Source organism: Lycorma delicatula, chromosome 13, assembly GCF_047948215.1.
Source record: "Lycorma delicatula isolate Av1 chromosome 13, ASM4794821v1, whole genome shotgun sequence".
In the NCBI taxonomy this organism is placed as follows: domain Eukaryota; kingdom Metazoa; phylum Arthropoda; class Insecta; order Hemiptera; family Fulgoridae; genus Lycorma; species Lycorma delicatula.
The window spans coordinates 18,800,436-18,820,576 of NC_134467.1; the positions used below are offsets into that span (position 1 = coordinate 18,800,436).

Here is a 20,141-nt window from a genome sequence, read left to right on the forward strand (position 1 = left end):
GAAATTGATGAAGCATTGTTGAAGTTCATCAAATAGTACAAGAGATAAATAAAAAAAAAACCTGCACAGTTCTATACAGGAAGACCGACTTTTCATTATTTTACTTTGTTTGCCTATTACTTCAGATGTACTGTACAGCATATCTAAATTTGAATGAAATTGATCTAGTATTTCAGAGATTTTCAAGCTACAGTATTTTATATATAGGCCTATAAATAAATATATTATCTTTGTACTCATACCTCAAAACATGAAGAAAATTTCTTTTTACTTCTCCACTTCCTTCAAAAAGTCAATAAAAAATAAAGAGTTAATAAATTTATTAGTACTATATTATAAAAAAAAATTTCGAGCTTGACTATGGAAATAAAAGAATCTTTACAAAGCGAAAGAAAAAAAACTATTATTTGTTTTAATAATCGGAACAGTATTTGTAAATTTTCTTAGCTAATGAATGGAGATGATCCCTGACATCAAACTTTAATACCATCGCTGTTGAATTAATAGAAGTATTAACAATGCCTTATTTGAAGATAAGATTTTTGATTCTGCCAATCCAGAATTATAAAGCCAAATAAATGGAAATATATATGTCATTTAAATATGAACAAGCAGTAGCTGTAGCATTTACCCCTACTTTGTTTTTCATTTCTCATTGAGTGAGGAAAATCAAAAAAAATATATCTATATAAAAATGAGGAAGGTGATTTTTTTGCCTTATATTTTATTTATACTATTACTGCCCTCAAAGTAAAAGAATGCTGACAAAAGGATTTTATTAAATTTATATTGTTGTTTATATTTGTTATGCTAGTCATATATTTTTTTATTTTTTACATGTTTGCTAAGCGTTTATAGTTTGTAAAATTTTTTACATTATACATTTTTATTTATTCTTTAGTTGGAGGGGAGGGAATCACATAATTACTCATTTCTATATTAAGTTAAAAGTAGTTACATGATATTTTATTTTATTCAGTAATTAGCCTTGCATTATTAACTTTTTTCCTTTTTTTAACTCTTATGTTACATTATGAGTGAGTTCTATTGTAAAGAGATTCAAATTAGCCTGATGTAGGTTGTAATAAATATCTAACAATATAATTAATTAATACATTGGATTTACTGACTGATAAGTGCTAATCAATAATTTATGGTGATAAAAAATAAATCTTTATTGTTACAACCATTTTGTTTAATTTTTTGTATAGATTGCTAAATACAACATATTTAATGCAACATTTTAAAATGTTAGCGTGCTAAAATTTAATATAAGATGTATCCATTAAATAGAGAGATTGATACAGTAATTCTTCTTCATTTATTTGTATTATAATTCTGATGTTTGCCCTTTTCTGTACAATTCCCATTTGCACTTACACATCAATGTGAGCTTTGTTTTCCAGCCTTTCTTTTTTCCATTCTCTTAGTATCCATGTATCATATCCAAACAGTTATACACTTCAAACATAACATTTTAGATGAAGGTTCTTGTAACTCCCATCTTTCTATGAAATCACATCTTTCTGTTAAGTGCTTCTGTAGCTAGCTGTTTTTTTTGTTGTCTTCAGTCATTTGACTAGTTTGATGCAGCTCTCCAAGATTCCCTATCTAGTGCTAGTCGTTTCATTTCGGTATACCCCCTATCTCCTACATCCCTAACAATTTGTTTTACGTATTCCAAACGTGGCCTGCCTACTACGTGACCTGTTATTCCAATATTAAAGCAACTATTCCAGGATGCCTTAATATGTGGCCTATAAGTTTGTCTCTTCTTTTACCTATATTTTTCCAAATGCTTCTTTCTTCATCTATTTGTCGCAACACCTCTGTCACTTTATCCACCCATCTGATTTTTAACATTCTCCTATAGCACATTCTCCTATGGCAAAAGCTTAAAATTTTTTCTTCTCGGATACTCCGATCGTCCAAGTTTCACTTCCATATAAAGCAACACTCCAAACATATACTTTCATAATTTTTGATGTAAACAAATTATATTTCTGACTGAAGGCTCGTTTCACCTGTGCTGTTCGGCATTTTATATCGCTCCTGCTTCGTCCATCTTTAGTAATTCTACTACCCAAATAACAAAATTCTTCTACCTCCATAATCTTTTCTCTTCCTATTTTCACATTCAGTTATTTGTTATTTCTACTACATTTCATTACTTTCGTTTTGTTCTTATTAATTTTCATGCGATAGTTCTTGCGTAGGACTTCATCCGTGCCATTCATTGTTTCTTCTAAATCCTTTTTACTCTCAGCTAGAATTACTATATCATCAGCAAATGTAGCATCTTTATCCTTTCACCTTGTACTGTTACTCCAAATCTAAATTTTTCTTTAACATCATTAACTGCTAGTTCTATGTAAAGATTAAAAAGTAACGGGGATAGCGAACTTCCTTGTCTGACTCCCTTTATTATTATGGCTTCTTTCTTGTGTTCTTCAATTATTACTATTGCTGTTTGGTTCCTGTAAATGTTACCAAATTGTTCTTCTATCTCTGTATTTGAACCCTAATTTTTTTAAAATGCTGAACATTTTATTCCAGTGTACGTTATCGAATGCCTTTTCTAGGTCTATAAATGCCAAGTATGTCGGCTTGTTTTTCTTTAATCTTCCTTCTACTATTAATCTGAGGCGTAAAATTGCTTCCCTTGTCCCTATACTTTTCCTGAAACTGAATTGGTCGTCTCCTAACACTTCTTCCTCTTCTCAATTCTTCTGTATAGAATTCTAGTTAAGATGTTTGATTCATGAATAGTTAAACTAATTGTTCTGTATTCTTCACATTTATATTCCCCTGCTTTCTTTGGTATCATCACTATAACACTTTTTTTGAAGTCTTATGGAACTTCCCCTTTGTCATAAATATTACACGCCACTTTGTATAATCTATCAATCGCTTCCTCACCTCCACTGCGCAGTAATTCTACAGGTATTCCGTCTATTCCAGGAGCCTTTCTGTTTTGTTTATAATTTTTATTTTATTTTCTTTTTAACAATTGTTTTATCTACATTCCTGTTTGTGTTACTTCATTGTTTCTTAACGGTCATTTTTATCTCTTATTTTGTTATATCTTCTATTTTTAAAATTATTTGTTGACTACTCTGCGGTTCCTCTTCTAAAAGCATGATCATTTCATCTGTAAAATTTATACGGTTATTTTCGATCCTTCCAACACTGATCCCTTTATCATTTTGTTGGTAACATCAACGTCCATGTTAAACAAGGTTAGGAATAAGGATTTGTCTATTGTAGTTTCTACAGATTCATCCAGATTGTAGATAATACAAGTGAAAATATCATTCATTTAATTACAATAGACTCTGCTTGATAAAAAGATGGCTTAATATAATCATGGTTTTCATGATATAATAGGTATATATTTATATTTTTTATGTTGTGATTACTTGTTGAAAGGAATTGCTTTTTATTCTTCTCTCTCTTAGATATAAAATATGATCGCATATACAAGCATTTATTACAGTTTATTTGTCAGGAATACAGCATATGTCGGGATAAAAGTTAGCACTATGTTAATATATATCTGTGATATTCATTGAAGGTATTTTTATAGTTAATTGTTTTGAAACCATTCATTTATACAGACGTGATATTCAGTTAACAATAAAATATTTTTACATTTATCTTTATTATTATTTTTTTTATATATGTAATAATGTATATATAATTCATTGAAATAAAATTTAAAAAAAATCTGTTATAAAAAAAGAGATAAAAAATTTATAAATAAAGAGGAATTTGGATGAAGAATAAAAAAATAAAATAAGGTAACTGGTTTAACCTTGAGGACATTGAACATTTCCTCTCTTTATTAAAATTTAGCTCTCTTCATCTGTCTTCTTTCCCCTCCTTTCTGTTTTACCTCCCCTCTCTTTTAATCAAGGCCAATTTTAAACGTGTGTGTTTACGTATATGCATATAAATTTAGTGTACAGTTCATAAACATGTATTTATGTATATATTAGATATTTTGTAAGCGTTAATTTTTGAATGCATTATTTTTTTGTTAGATGTTAGGGTACATTAAATTGTTATTACACATGTGCAGTTGTGCATACATGCACACATGTATAGAGTATGGTTTAATATATTTTGTTTTAAAATTACATTTTTCCGCAAAGATCATTATCTCATTAAAGTACAAACATTGTATAATAATACAAATATGTTAATGAGAAATTAATGTTTGGTTATATAAATATTATTGACTAATTAAACCCGCTGTTGTTTATATACATCTAATTAGAATAAACGATTAGTTAATTGTAATTAATAAATATTATTATTAATGAATTAGTTGTTATATTTATTATAAAAATATTTTCTATTTGGCATATGAAAACCAAGAAAGTAAAATATCTGTTAATGTAAATAAAAAAGCTGTCAAATTGTTGTGTCTTTTACAGCTACTTCAGTCAAGTCATATAACCAAAATAAGATTTGAACATCAAAATTCCTAAATTTTGAATAAAAAAAATTTGATTGTAAGTGCTTCTGTATTTTGTGGGGAAAATTTAGGAAAAATTTATTTATAAAAAATATAAATTCTTATTATCTCATAGAAGTGAACCCCAACAAATTGTTTAAAAAATAATGTATAACTTTTATGAAAGTAATGTTGCTTCTTACTTTGGGTGATGAATATAATATAGTGCCAAAGGTACCTTAATTTTAGTAATCCTTTACTTGATGAAAAAAAAACAAAAATGTTTTTTAATAATAAAAATTAAAAAGAGTTGTTAGATCCAATAAAACAATATATATTTTTATAGGTGGGGAATAAATCTTAAAAAAGATTTAAAAAAAAAGTATTAGTATAAAGATTAAGCGTAACAAATTTGCTTAACCAAAGTTTTCTCTAAATCTAACACCCCTTCAATAGAGGCTAAAATAAGAAAAAGAAAATTAAAAAAAAAACATTTTTCTGCATTTTAGGTTTGAGGTCTATAATTTTTGAAAAATAAGTTGAAGGGAGATAGAATGAAAGGAAAAAAAAAATTTTTAATTTTAAGAGATGCGAGTTGATTTTTTTGAATTATTTATGTATATTTGTTGTGTAGGTATAACACATTTGCTTTAATAAAGTTTTCTCTAAAATGCCTCTGAAGAAAATTGAAATTGGGTTTTTTTGTGGTATCTCCCACTCTGTTAACGAATTTTGAAAAAAATTAATATGATCAATGTGCCCCAGATTGAAGAAAAATATTTTTTCTTCAGTGTCAAATTGAAGAAAATTAGTTTGATCAATCCTGAAAAGCAGTGTGATACACATATGTATATTCATACATACACAAGGGAACAGCAAGGTTAATAGCATGTAATTCCGATTACTGCCAAGTCTCGGAAATTGTAGGCCATAGAAGAACAAAGAGGTCATCTGAAGAAGAAAAAGAAGAAAGAAGACCCACTACGCGATCCGCCGTCACCGACTGGAGTCCGGTAAAAGAGCCCAGCGAAGAAGCAACGTGAAGGGTAGCCACTGAAGAAGTAGATGAAGATCTTTTCCTTCATCCACACTTTAAAAAATTTTAGTACTTACAATTAATTAAATTAAACCAACAATTGTGACTCCCTCCGGAGAAGGGGGCTCCCTCCAAACAATTAGGGCCCCGTTGTGGCGTATTCCAGCTAGCCTATGAAGCGTTAGCACCAAAAGGACTTCAGTGGATGATCTGAAGGGGAATTACATCGGGAGCACAGGTTTTAAAAGCCTAGTCTCCCGTGGTCGGACCCAGAAATGGGTTTGAGAACGCCGGTCCGAATGGATATAGAACGCTATTCACAAATCCGTCCATAAAATATAATCAAAACTTGAAACTTAGACCCGACATTAAAATAAACCCTTGAAACACACCCGATTAACAGAATCATACAGCAGCAAGGGACACTGTCCAGGCTCTGCGATTCGAAGGGAAGAATTTGTGAAACTTCTGCCACTTTTGCGTTCCATTCTGGATATACACGCATGTACATACATATGCTATTTTGGTTTAGATAAACTAGATGGGACTCTAAAGTGTTAAGATTTGCAAAAAATCTGATATGTGATTTTTGACGTGATCACTATAGTTTCTCCTTTAATATATTTACAGAGAAAGTAAAATTGATTTTGTATTTAATGGAAATAGATTGAAATGTGAAGGAAAAATTATTTTTATATTTACTAAATTGATTAATCCTGTAATCTCTTGTGAATAGATTTAAGCAACAGTCTTAAACTTCACAGCCAATTTGAATTAAATAATAGTTTAAGATACTGAAAGCTGTTGTGTTTAGCCATATTATCTGCAATCTAGTGGATATATATTTATATGTTAGTGGGTGGAAATTTGGTTCTCGGTTTATTACATATAACATTTCTGTTTACATTTTATTAAGGTGTCGTTCAGAATTTTGAGGAATAAATGAATATTTTTTTAAATATTGAATATGAGATTGATGAAATGGATGATTGGTGTGTGTATTTCAAATTAATGAATGTAGGAAAAAATATTGATATTTAAAGTTTATGAAACAGATTCTAGTTGGCTGTTGTGACAAATTTGTATGGAAATTAGATAATTCTGTAAAATTTTCCATTTGATGATTTAACACTATTATAAAATTTTAATGTTCATAAAAGAAATGGACACAGTTTCATTTATACAAGGGTGCTTCAATAATTAAGACAAGTTGCTCTGGAGCTAAAATAGTCTGTTTAATCAATGTGATTTTTTTTTTCACTTTTAAATATAATGTCCAGCGTGATTAATATACTTAATATTCTTTATTCCACTTCTATTAATATGCTTATCTTATTAATATACTTGTTCCACCTCTGAATCAGATTATTTATGCCAAAGAAATCTTCGTCTTGATGTCAGAGTCAGTTTAGCACATTTTCTTTGCCATTAAACTTCTTACCGTGCAATGCCTTCTTGATTGGACCAAACCAGCAGAAATCCGGACGAGTCAAAGTGTACCTTAATTAAATGACACATATCATAGAATCTGTTGTGTTATCTAAAACACAATAATTACAACATATTTTACTCAAAATTAGTAATATAAAGTTTAATTTTAATGGTTAAGTTTTGTTCTAGCTCACCGGGCTGGTCTAGTGGTAAACTGATTGTCGCAAATCTTGTTTAATTTTTCAAAATCGAAGGTTCTCAGGTTCAGATCCTAATAAAAGTTTTGGTTGCTTTTATACGGATTTGAATACTAAACTGTGCATGCTGGTGTTCTTTGGTGGTTTGGGGTTTAATTAACTACACATCTCAGGAATGGTGAGCCTGAGTATGTAGAAGATTACACCTCATTTACATGTCTTACAGATCGTCCACATCCATTGAGCCGTGGACGATTACTTATTGTGCACTAGTTGAACAGATTATAATGTGCATATTAGGAATAATAATAATAATAATAATAATAATAAATTTAATTATTTATTTTAATTAAAAAAAAAAAAACAAAAAAAAAACTGAGAGTAGCATAGCATGTATTTTTAATTAATTTTTTCATATTTTGAAATTTTTCATTGATGAATTGTTTTTGATCCATCTTGGATCCTAGATGAGATTCTTTGATTCTGAAGAAAACAACAAATAAATGAATTGGAACAGCCTGTTAAATTACATTTTTACTATAAATAAACATCAGTGATTTTATTGGTATTCACAGTGGTGGCTTGCAGAAAAAATTGTGGGGGTGCTGCCCGAGAAAATTTTTTCTGAGCCTTTTCAAGCCATGTTTTCTCTAAAATAAAAGATTTGAAAAAAAATTTATCAACTAGAATATCTGGAAGCAGGATAAAAATCTAATTCTATACTTATTCACATTCAAGAATATGATATACAGTTTTTAAGCACATTGTACCTAAAAACTGTATTCGGTTTAACCGAATAAATAATAAAATGTCCGCTTAAAACACTGTAGTTCAACAGTGCTTAATTTAAATTTCTATGTACACAGAAACAAATACATAATTAGTTTTTACTAATTACCTTCTCTATCGCTCTTCCAGTGTGTTTTTAGATGATCAAAGAGGCCTTGCTTTCTGCCATCTTCAGGTCATTACTAAAAAAAACAACTAAACTGCTTTCATATTTCTTCCACCGACTAAACTAGAAAAGGGAATGAACAAGGAACGTTCCCTTGTTCATTCCGTACACACGCAGAGTAAAAAAAAAACTACCTTCCACCAGCATACCAGGGTCAGCACTGCAGGAGCAACAGTGCTCTCTCTCCCGTGCAGCCTCTTATGTGCGTATGCACACAACAGCCAAACACTACACCGCTAGAACTGTGAAGCGCACAGTTCCGTACAAAGATTTCTGTATCTTTTTTATAAATTGTGGGATGGCTACCGACATTAAGCTTAAAGATGATATATTGTACAAGTATAAACAAAGAAAGAAAAAATGACTCATTATATTAAATGTTATCATTAATATTAAGTGGAAATAAGGGATGCTGCAGTTCCACAGTGCTTGTATGCCCCTGGGTATCTAGACCATTCTGTTACCATAAAGACTTATTTTGTGATTTTTTAACAAGTTTATGAAGTATAAACCCAAAGGCTTATTTTGAAAAAATATTACCAGCTTTGTTGTACAATATATATAATATGGCATTGTTTCTTATCATCAGTTATAATTTCCTCGATTGGTTAAAAGTTGTGAGCTGCTTTAAAAATAGGCTTGTTTGAATATCAGTCATGTAGAGTCATTGATTTTCATTTTTTTTTCCGAAAGACTTTTAGGTGGTATTTATTTGTTAGTGACATTTATGTCAATAAACCTGTTTACTGTTCAATTATTTTACAACTGTTGATTTCTGTTTTGATGGTTTGGAAAAGTAGATAAGTAACATTAAATATTTTTTAAAAATATATATATATAGAAAAATAAAGAAAGTTTTGTTGTAAATAAATCTTTTTTTTTATCTATTACATATTTTATTTTATCATAGCAAAAAAAAAAAAATATGAAAAGTTCTTTGAAGATTATTCTTATACAAATAACACAGAATAGATTAGTTCATGCATAACCCACTGGTTTAGTCTAGTGGTGAACGCAAATCAGCTGATTTTGAAGTCGAGAGTTCCAACGTTCAAATCATAGTAAAGGCAGTTAGTTACTTTTATACGGATTTGAATACTAGATCGTTGATACCGGTTGGTCTTTGGTGGTTGGCTCTCAGTCAACCATACGTCTCAGGAATGATCAACGTGAGACTGTACAAGACTACACTTCATTTACACTCATACATATCATCCTCATTCATCATCTGAAGTAATACCTGATGGTGATTCCTTGAGGCTAAACAGGAAAAAAAAGAATATGTTCATACATGAAAGAAAAAACTCGTTACAAAATAAAAAATTCTATATTTCATTGCATTTTAAATTTTATTTAATAGAATTGCTCAAGTAATGCTTTAGAACTATAAATCATAATAAACTATTTCATATTTATGTGTTTAGCAAATCTTAATTAAGTTGATTTTTATTATATATGTATAAATAATAAAAATCATTTTTATTTATATAATAAAAAATGTTTTTTTAATTTTTGATAACTAAACACATTTGAAATAGTATGAGTCGTATATAAAACTTATATTTAGTTGTAATTTAGATTTTAACTGGAATACAACTGCTTGGTAAGAATAAAAATATACTATTAATAATATATATGTTGGTAAAAGAACTCTTAGTGCTGTAATAAAAAAAAGTTTAATATTATTTTTACAAATATTGTTATATAAAACAACCCAAAGGTGAATTTAAATTTTATTTGCGTATTTTTTTAAGAAAAAAAAATCTATTTCGCCAAATTTAAAAAAATTATATTTTTTAATAATTTGATAAAATTAACATGTCTTCAATATTAAATATTGTTTATTACATATAATAAACAATGTGTTAAACTTTATAATATTGTGCTTTGTTATGGGCTTCCTTTAAAATTGTTTTTATATATTACCTTAAAGGGGGGTAAATCGTAAGATTTACTATTTTTATGATTGTAAATGTTTGAAGATCCTTGAAGATCCTTTTAAAATGTTTCCATTTTGGATTTTTACCTAAGTTTAGTTGTAAATGTCAAGATTTACTGCTGTTTTGTAAAAACTGCTCTCGGAGGTTTTCATCGATTTGACAATCTGTTCAAATATGTTTATTAGTTATATCCAAGTTATAGACCAGGCAAAGATAGATCCAAAATCAGTAATAGTTGTCATAGTGAATATTGAAAATGATGAATCTTATTAACTTGGTACCACAATCGGTAAACTTACATCTTCATACACAAGAAACCAGTTCACTCTATGTACGGACAATTTTATCAGCTTTTCAGAAGTAGGAAATGAAAACATTATTACTGTTCAAGAAGTGATTAAATAAATTGTCTTTAGTTATAGGGCAAGAATTCAATAAATGTAATTTTATTAAAATGTTTTTTACGATTACTGTAAGAATGTTTTACATTACAAAGAAGTGTTTTTCCTGTTTGTTGTGCAATTCTATATGTTGTAGGCATTCTTGCTGTAACGTCAATTGGTTTACAATGTCAAACATGATATCAGTTAATTATTGGACTAAAAAACCAGTAAAAAAGACTCATATTTGTTTTCATCAGTAAGATTTAAATTTTCACAAAATAAAAAGTTTTTAATTTTTTTTTTACAAAATGAATAAACATTTTTTAAAAATAACCTTCATAAATTTTATCAGTTTTTCTATTTTTTTTTCACGTGTTTTTATGGAATTATTTAAAAAAAATTACTAATTATAAATTTTGTTAAAATTGAATTATTTTACCACAATGCAGCGGTAAATCTTGAAATTTACTATTAAATGTTAGTAAAAGTGTGAAATGGAAAAACATTTTTAGGTTCTTCAAATATTTACAATCATAAAATGGTAAATCTTAGAATTTACTTTAATTCAATCCTTACTCTTAACACACTTATATATCCACCTCTTACAAATAAGAGAATGCAAAATTTTATAATGAATCGTTTTATGAGAATGGTTGTATTATACTTTTATTATCATTTTTAAATAATTAGTAATAGTTTTAAACAATTTTCCAAAAAAAGTGATATTTATTATACTTTGTCAATGAATTTGTTTTTAGTAGTACTTAATGAATTTCCAAATATTTTATTTTATACTGATATCATTTATTTATCTTTAATATATTTGAGGAAATAAAAGTCGTGTATTGTTTTAACCTTTTGCAGGCGGCAATAACCTTTTAACCTTTTGTGTGGGCGGAAGTATTTTCAAAAAAAAAAGTTTGTGCAAAAAGTAAAACATGTTCATAAAACAAACATTCAACAGTAAAAACATCATATAACTTATGTTTTTTTCTGAATTCTGCCATTAATCTCATTAAGGAAATCTGTTTAATTATCTCGCAAGACAAAGTTTACGTGAAAACAGCACAAGTCTCGCTGAGCGCACTAGAATTTGCAAACTATAGGTGATGATTTTGGTTATGTTTTACACTGAGTTCTTTTCATGTAAAATACACTGAATAATAATAATAACAATAGCAATTTTGAAGAAGCTAATACACCTAGGCAGGGTGTATTATATAATATGGTTTTATTATAATATAAATATTTTTATTCATTTCTTTCTGAATATTTGTCTTAAAGAATATACAAAGATTTAGTCATTGTCAGATTAAAGAAATAGTAGTAGTTAAGTTAATTTGGTACTGACTTCAAAAAGAGTTAAATTTTAAAGAATAATCGAAAAGTTGTTACTACTTTTTTTTATATTAAAAAAATATTTATCTATATAAACTTGAAATAAAGGAAGTTACACTTAAGCCTTGAAGAAGATAAACATTTTATTGAAGATGGAGGTTGTTGTAAATTTTTTATTTATTTATAATTAAAACATCTTACTTTTGTGGTTTTATTAAGTATTTTGTGCGTAATACTGATAACATTAAGTTAAAAAATATGTTTTATTTTAAATGAGATAACATCTGTGGGTAAATTTGTGTAGTAAAAGAGTCATGAGTAAGATTTTTAAGTGTGTATGTGTGAGAGAGGGAGACAGATGGAGAGCAAGTGAGAGGAGTGAATGAGTACGTTAGAGAAACTCATTGAGGTTTAGTGACTTACAAAAGGAAGTTCAGGTACGTCATCTGTGGTTTTCTTTCTAGGAAAAAAATACAAAAAATAATAGCCATTAAACCACTGTTTCTCTCTCTCTTTCACCCTCTCTCTCTGTCTTTCTTTCTTTCTCTCACTCTCACCCTCTCTCTCTGTATATATATATATATATATATATGTAATAATTTGTTTGGATTTTTTCTTTATTAGTTACTGTACACTTAGTGGTTTGTAATGTGTTAATTGCAGATTGATGTAAAGTTAGTATATTTTCCTATTTATTTCATTGTTTTAATTCCTTTTTTCTGCTTGGTAAGTTATTTTTTTAACAGGTAATTTAGAAGGAAAAGTCTTTTTATTAGGTTGTTTATCCATTCTTATTTAAAAAGATAAATGATTAAATGGTAGTTTAATTGATTTGGTATTTTGTTATTTATTTTTTATTATTATTTTAATAACTGAAGTATTTTTTTTTTTTTGTTATCATTATTGTGTAAACGTAGGGAATTGTATAGCATAATTTCATTCATACTCCAACCAGATTACACTTAGAGAAAAAAAAATTGTTACCTGGACTTTTATAAGTGGAAATGGTAAAGGGGGTTATAATAAACTTAAAAAAAATAAACTCATGAGTGGTGTTGGTGGAGGGGTGATTTGGGGTGGTTGAGGGGTTGAAAAAAAAGCATTTCCAATACAAAAGTTTTAGATCATGCAAAAATTTACAACTTTTGTAGATGTCAATTTTTAACATAACCTCAAAATTCGTGAGAAAAAACTTGTTTTTTTTCATTTTTTATTTTTCATTTCTGAAAAATTAATTTAATTTTGACATAACTTGGTGAAAGTATTCCTTTCTGTGTCTTAAATAACCACAAATCCTTTTGACCTCAACTTTTGCCAGAAATCGCAATACCATTTTTCACCCCTTTTAAACCCTCTCCCCCCAAATCAATCCACCACCCTCACTCGCACATTTATTTTTTTTTTTTTACGTTTATTATAAGTCCATTTACCATTTCCAATTATAAAAGTCCAGGTAACTATTTTTCCCCCCTCTAAAAGAGTTATTTCGATCAGTGTATCAAAGTATTTTCATTTAAAAATTGAAGAGAGTTAGGATATTTGTCGGTTAGTTTGTCATGCTATTTGTTGTGTATTGTGGATTTAAGATTAAGTTTTTAGGTCACATATATGTTATAATTGCAGTTTTAACAATAAAGGGTGAAAAATAGGTGGTGTCCAGATAACTGACAAGTATCAAAATTAGTGTAAGTACTTAAGATATAATAATATTGTGAAGTACTATGACTCAAAAGTGTTTTTTTTGTTTTTGTTTTTAATTTAAATTGTTCATGAGATATTTAAAAAAATTGTTGTATCTTTTTTCCTAATTTTTTATTTAGAGAGTAAGAATAGCTGACAGTTGTTTCTGATGCACGGCTTACACACACACACGCGCGCGCGCGCACACTCACTCACTCAATATAATATTTTTTTGTTTATTTAATTTAATGATTCTAACTAAAACCTGCATGCATACCATATTTAATTTGCACGGGTGTGGCGGTACTAGCAGCAACAGTCGGCACTACTTCTTTCTTTTTGTTTAGCTTCCGGAACCACCGTAAGGTATTACTTCAGAAGATGAATGAGGATAATATATGTATGAAGTGTAGTCTTGTACAGTCTCAGGTCGACCATTTCTGAGATGTGTGGTTAATTGAAACCAAACTACCAAAGAAAACCGGTATCCACAAACTATACTCAAATTCATAAAAAAGTAACAGCCTTTACTAGAATTTGAACCTTAGAACTCTCGACTTCGAAATCAGCTAATTTGCGATGACGAGTTCACCACTAGACCAAACCGGTGGGTCACGGTAGGCACTAATTAAACTAATGTAATTTCACAACTTACATAGAACAAATTTTGATCATACGGTTAGGAAACTGGTATAGCCGCAAGGCTTAATGCACTAGTTACCGACCAAGTAGCCTGAGTGATCGAGCTGGAAAACCAGCTAGACCGCGTTACTTTTATGCTTATCTGTTAAGTCACAACATAGCAGTAGTTGAGATCATTTTTTGGGATGGGGATGCGATTTTGCAAACTTTATTTTTCTGAAATTTTTAACAGATGTGCCGAAGAAAAATATGACTTTAATTAAGCGAAATTTCAAGATACTGTGAGTGACCTTGCTGTACAGCCTCACCTCTTTAATTTTTTAAGTTGAAAATTTAATGGCATCAATGCCCCATATGTAGTTTTATTCTGATCAAATTTAGTCAAAATTGGTGCTGTAGTTCTGGAAATATAAGGTTAATTAGAGGCCAACACTAAACACACGTACATATGAACATTAACATCCAGAAAATTTCAATCTTGTTTTTTGGGTTCCTTAGGTGTCAAAACGTCAGGATCCAGTGAAAACCACATATGTCCATATTTATTTAATATTTATAAAAAAATAACATTTTTTTGCACATTTATTTATTTGCAGAGTTTTCGTTAATTTTTTTTTTTTAATTTAGAGTAACAGTCAAAGAATTTTTTCAATATTTTTTGTAAAATGCTAGTGGAATTAATTGCAAGGAATACAAACAAAATAATTGGGGGAAGGATAATTGAGGACAACCAGATTGTGTTTAAAAAGAAACTACTAAAATTAAAAAGTAATTTTTTCTTTTTTTGAAGTTGTAAAATTATGAATTGAAATGTTGTTTGTTTTTGTAATTTGGTGCTGAAAATCAAAAGTAAACATTTAAATAATTGAAGTAGTATTGGAATTTTGTTTTCTAGCTTGATTTTATTTTATACTTGTTTTTGTTTAATTTTTTTTACACCGGTCACTGTAGTACCACATAAAATAGTTAATCTCCAATACTTCTTCACTCTTTCACTGTGCCGCTTACTCCTTTCTTCTGACCACTTTAGGTTACCATATTCTTCCTTTGGATACTTTTAAATTCTAAGATTTTTTCCTAAGCATCCTTCTATCTTTTAAATCTGTCACATTTATGTTTGCTACCCTTAAAGTCCTTTTTAACTTGTTGAACCATTTAATGTTCATTTTGTCACAATTAACACTTGTCAAAAATTCTCTTCTTCAGATTGTTTGAATCCATTCTTGTCAGATATTCGTAGAATGGCAGTCTTTGCTTATGTATTGCTTCTATGATTCTGTCTAATTCTTGATAAAGTTCCTCATTCTTCCTTAATTTCCAGTTGTCATTAGCTTTTCTGGGCCCTAGGACTTTCTTTAGTTCTTTCAGCAAGTTCCAGTTTATCTATTAATTCTTAGTTCAGAGCTTTAATTAATCCTTTATTACTTTATATTTTATTTTTAATTTGATTATTAATTTATTTATAAATGAATGCATGATTATTCTTTTTTTTTTAATAAAAACATAACACCATTAAAAGGTAATATGTTAACACCATTATACAATTTTGTTTATCTATGTATAACATACATATACACATAATTATGTTATTACGAGGGACATTCAATAATTAACTTGACAAATTGATGTTGAGAAAAAACTATTTATTCAATGACAGTGAAACTTTCAGTTCTTTTCAGCATAGTCTCCAGCAACATTTAGACACTTGTCCCACCATTTCATGAGCTTTCTGATTCCCGCAACATAGAAGTCTTTACCTTGCTGTTTAAACCATTTATGTACTGTTTTTTTTTACCGCTTTGTTGTCAAACTTTTGAGCGGACTGAACAAATAAAAATGGAACAGGGTAAGATTTGGGCTGTAAGGAGGATGTGGCAACACCTCCCGACCCAACTTCTGCAGCGTTTCTCCAGGCGTCTTTATGGGCTTGAGTCAGATGTCTTGGAACCGATCGAACACATTTTATGATAATTCAACCCCATGAATGATTGAATGCACGGTTCCAACACTATATTACGTAAACTAGCAATTTTGGTTAATTTTGGCTTGTCTGTTTTCGTGAATAAGATCATTTAATGCGATTTTGCCGTAGTCGAAACTTCAACCAGAGTAATGGAGATCAATCACACTTGTTCTGCCAGAATTAAACTACTTGTACACATTACTGCGGTTTAAACACTTTTCACCATACTGTTGCAACATTCTTGACTAAATGTCCACTGGTTTTCACACCTTATAGCAAAGATCTTATCATTGAACGTTACTCTTCCAGCATATGTGTTTAAAACAGAGCTGATGTTCTGAAATCAACAAAAGAGGTTATGTTGAGATTAATTATGATCAAGCAGTTGATTAAATGTGTTTCCAACATTGCCATCTTGACCCTTAAAAAGTTTCATTGTGATTCAATGAACCTTTTCTTCTCGACATCAATTTGTCTCATTAATTACTGAATGTCTCTCGTATAAACAGTACGTGTTAATCTTTTTTTTAAATATTTCAATGAATTATCTATAGATATTAAAATCAATTTGTTTTTGTTATGATTTTATTTTTAGTTGGTTTAATTTTTTTTTATTTACATAATTCGATATGATTCAGTTTTTTTTTTAATTGTGTAAATAACTTTTCTAAATTATAATTACATTATACTTTCGATTTATATTTTAAATAAATTTAAAATTGTATATTGATCTGTAAAATAAATGAAATGCAATTTAACAAGAAAAAATACATCCTGTTTATCCAGATGTCCGAATAATCTAGGATTAGTTTGTTGTCAAAATATTTTTAAAACATACTGCATTACTTGTGACATAAAACAACCTATGTTGATTATAAATAAGTGATGTATGTTATACAAAAACAGATGTTAGTTAAGGGCAAGGTTGAGAGGTTTATAAAAAAAAAAAAAATGAAAGTATGTTACTATTAAGAGAACTCTAGGAAATAAAGTGAAGAAAAAAATAATGAAATTATATAAATCCATAGTAGTTTCTACAAATAATATTATGGCTTAGGTTTTGATAGCTACTGTTTAAAAATCATCTTCAGGAAATAGAGATAATTTTTTCAATCTGATATCAGTATGATATAACGAAGTGCACTTGTGGCTGTATCATTTAATTTAAATGGAAACATTACTCAGTATAAAAATAATTGGGAACACAAAAAGATTATGATTCATAGAATTACTATGATTACAACCTTTAAGTTAAGTTTTTTTTTTTTTTACAAAAATTCAGTATCCAGTTTATTATCTTGGTCTGATTTTTTACTTACATGTTAACAGTATTATGTTGTACAGCTGAATGAATTTAATTAATTTTTTTCAAATCGGAATGTTTATATTTTTCTTAATTTCTCATCAGAAAATTACAAATCGTACATTATTGACCTGTAAGTACAATGTTTGTGTATTTGTATATAAGCAAATGCTGTTGCAGCTACAACAGCATTCTGAATCTAAGAAATTTAAGGAATATAATGATACTGTAATGTAGGTTTTTTTTTAATGTAAGTTTTGTTGGCCAAAGTTAAAGGACTGATTCAAGAAATCAAAATAAAAAAAAATTGACTAGACACATGTCATATCTCGCTTCATTTTCCTTCTGTTTGCCATCTTGTGTTGTTTTTTTATTAAATAAAATTTTTTCGTAAGAATGGATTGAGGTATGTAGATTAAATTGGGTATGCATTTACCCAACAATATCTTCTACAAAATAAGTTTGAATATTTTGCCTTTTTTTTTATTGACATTTAAATTTTGTAATTATTACTTGCTCTATGTATATTAGTTTTGTCTAACGGTTTAAGATCTATCTAAAGGTTTATGTTTTATTAGATTATATGTTAAGCCTTTTTATTGTAAACAAAATGATATCTCATTTGCTCAAACTAAGAAAGTTCTAAGTTCAAATCCTAGTAAAGGCATTTACTTTTATATGGATTTAAATACTAAATCGTGGATACCAGTGTTCTTTAGTGGTTGGGTTTCAATTAACCGCACATCTCAAGAATGGTTGAGATGAGATTGTACAAAACTTACAATTACATTCATACGTCTATCATCCTTATTCATCCTCTGAAGTGATACCTTACGGCAGGAGAGCAGAAAATGTTCAGACACTTGAAATTTCTCCCAAAAACAGTTTTTTTGGTCAGAAATATGCCCAAAACTAAGGCAAGAGTTTATTATGTTTTACCAAACAATTTATTGTATGTAATGAGCTATAAAAAGAGAAGTAAAAAAAATACATGGGTTGCAGATAATTAATTTGTTCAAAAATATCTTATGAACAAGAAATACATAAAATAATCAACAAAAACTCAAAACACAATAGTCTAATATTGACTGTATTGACGGCTTCAATGGAAGATGATCATTGAATAGGGTACTGAAGTAAAATGAATGGATTAGGCTTAATCTAAGAGACATGTTAAAAAAGACTACTTACTAAGCCAATTATTAGATTTCAAATCAACTGTTTACCTGAGAGGTAAACAGTTGTAAATCCAATGGAGATCCGATACATCTTATCAGTAATTTGCCTCTTGCTTGTCACGATTTGAATCTATAAGTTGTCACTCACCAAGAATGACATTGCTACCTTTGTTTTCTCAGTTTGCCTAATACTCAATACAATGAATGTTTCTTTTCAAAACTTGTTAAAAGATCAGTTATTCTAGATAATAATTGTAAAAATGATGTTAATACAACCTCAGTTGATACTTACGTGTCGTGATTTCTATTTTTCATGATTGGTAAAAATTTCCTTGAAATTTCCCCTGAACCATGTTCGCAGGTTCGAACATATTCTGCTCCCCAGCCTTACAGTGGTTCCGGAGGCTAAACAGAAAAAGAAAGAGTCAAAATTTGACTGAAATTGTTAGAATTGAGTGTAAAAATTATCCCTTTTTTTGACAATTTTTTGCCTGTTTTTACTTCCTTCATGAATTAATAAAGCAGGGGCTAAAATTTTCCAACTGCATAATTTTGGTGTTCCCCTTTTAACAATTACAACCATATCTCAGTTTTTTATCAAAACCGATTTATACACAATAAAAGGTTAACATTTTATTGAATAAAACATAATTTGATAAAACAAATATTTATAGTACTGTTACTGATTAAAGAATTTAAATGCCTACCATTTTCATTGTTTTCAAACTTATTTTGTAAAAACTGTTGTTGGGTATATGTGCACCACTTTAAAATAAAATTTATATCTCAATCTGTTCTTTAGATATAGATTTTTGTTGAAAAACAGAATTGTGAACTTAGAAAAAATGAAATGGGTAAGGGCATTTGGTTACTTGAAAACTGCGTTGTTTATTTTAAGTCCAGAATTAGTTATTAAATTTTATTAACATCTCGTGGATTACTCTGTACACATTAATTTTATGTGTGGTGGTTTTTATTGTTAAAAAACCGCTTTATTGTATTAAATTATTTTTTTTTAAATAGAACTTATAAAAAATTGAAAAAATGTAAAATTTTCAAATTTTTCCTACGTTTTTCTTTTCCTTTTTTATAGTAATTTTTGTTATGTAATTTTACAGAGATCGCTTTCAGTACAGATTTTAAAAAAAATTTGTTTAATTGTAGAAGATTTATTTGTATTTAAAACTTTGCTGATCTCCATGGCAGATCAAAAGGTCCTGTGTTTGGATGCCGGTCAGGCTTGACATTTTTTCATATGCTACATACGAGGTCTGTAAATAATAAAGTAATGAGACTGGTTCAAAAACTTTTTATTTACAATCCAATTATACATGGACTCTTATCACCTTTGAAGTAGTTCCCTTGGGAAGCCATGCAAAGCTTCAAATGGTTTTCCCACTCCTCATAGCAATGTTGGAACTCAGAAACCGTAATATCCTTCAGGTGGTTGGTTACATTTTTTTTAAATGTTTTCTACTGTTCCAAATTGGTGTCTTTTGAGGTGTTATTTTAAAGTCACAACTGGAACAACGTGAACAGGAAAAAGTCTTACGGACTAAAGTCAGGTGAATAAGATGCTTGGGGAACTACAGGAATGCTTTTCTTTGACAAAAATTAATTGAGAGTGCAATGTGAC

General features: G+C 28.8%; 1 protein-coding gene across 3 annotated transcripts in view; it reads left to right on the top strand.

Annotated features, from left to right (window-relative positions):
- The window catches only part of Vrp1 (Verprolin 1), a 91,466-nt gene that overhangs the window by 31,152 nt on the left and 40,173 nt on the right, over positions 1 to 20,141 (top strand). Inside the window, exon 1 of one of the 3 annotated variants that reach the window (XM_075381365.1) lies at positions 12,384 to 12,413. The exons of the other annotated variants lie outside the window; for them this stretch is intronic. The gene's annotated coding sequence lies outside the window, so the exon portion shown is untranslated. Of the gene's footprint in view, positions 1 to 12,383; positions 12,414 to 20,141 lie in introns of those variants that run through there. 3 annotated transcript variants of the gene reach the window in all.